The sequence below is a fragment of the Diaphorina citri genome, unplaced genomic scaffold, assembly GCF_000475195.1.
Source record: "Diaphorina citri unplaced genomic scaffold, Diaci psyllid genome assembly version 1.1 scaffold1226, whole genome shotgun sequence".
Taxonomy (NCBI): Eukaryota; Metazoa; Arthropoda; class Insecta; order Hemiptera; family Psyllidae; genus Diaphorina; species Diaphorina citri.
Window position 1 is genome coordinate 4800 of NW_007378655.1, and position 518 is coordinate 5317.

The 518-nt window shown below is 44.2% G+C and overlaps 1 pseudogene; it reads right to left on the minus strand.

Annotated features, from left to right (window-relative positions):
• Positions 1-12: 12 nt before the first annotated feature.
• LOC103514812 overlaps positions 13-518 on the minus strand; it is a 7526-nt pseudogene continuing 7020 nt past the window's right edge.

Sequence of the window (518 nt, forward strand, 5' to 3'; positions counted from 1 at the left end):
GGGACCTTCTACTTACTTGGTGGTGACATTGTTGGCCTTGAGACGATGATAGAAGTGCACCCCCTGAGAGGGGGGCACCCGTAAATCTTTCTTTCCAATGAGGAGTAGCGTGGGGATCTTTATCTTGTCGATATGTGCTAGGGGCGACATTTGACGCATCCTGTTGAACACCTGAGTGAGCCGCTCCTGGTCGCTGGTAGCGTCCAGGGAAGCATAGTCGAAGCCGCTCTCAACAGCGGCCCTGAAAACGAAATTAATGTGTGTACCAGCTGTACGTGCCAAAGATGTTTGACGATAAGACCTTAGCAGTTACACTTCCCTTTATCAAACATCTAAAAAAGAAAAGAAAAAGATGTTTCGCCAGCCTAGTTACCTAGGAAGGTAGTGCCTGGTTGCGGGTTCGATTCCCGCTCGGGCCGAAACCTTTCAAAACGTTTTTTTTTTTTTTTTTTTATTAGTTCCCTATTGAACTTCTCGATAAAAAAAAATAAATATTCTCATGTTATACAAATGTATTT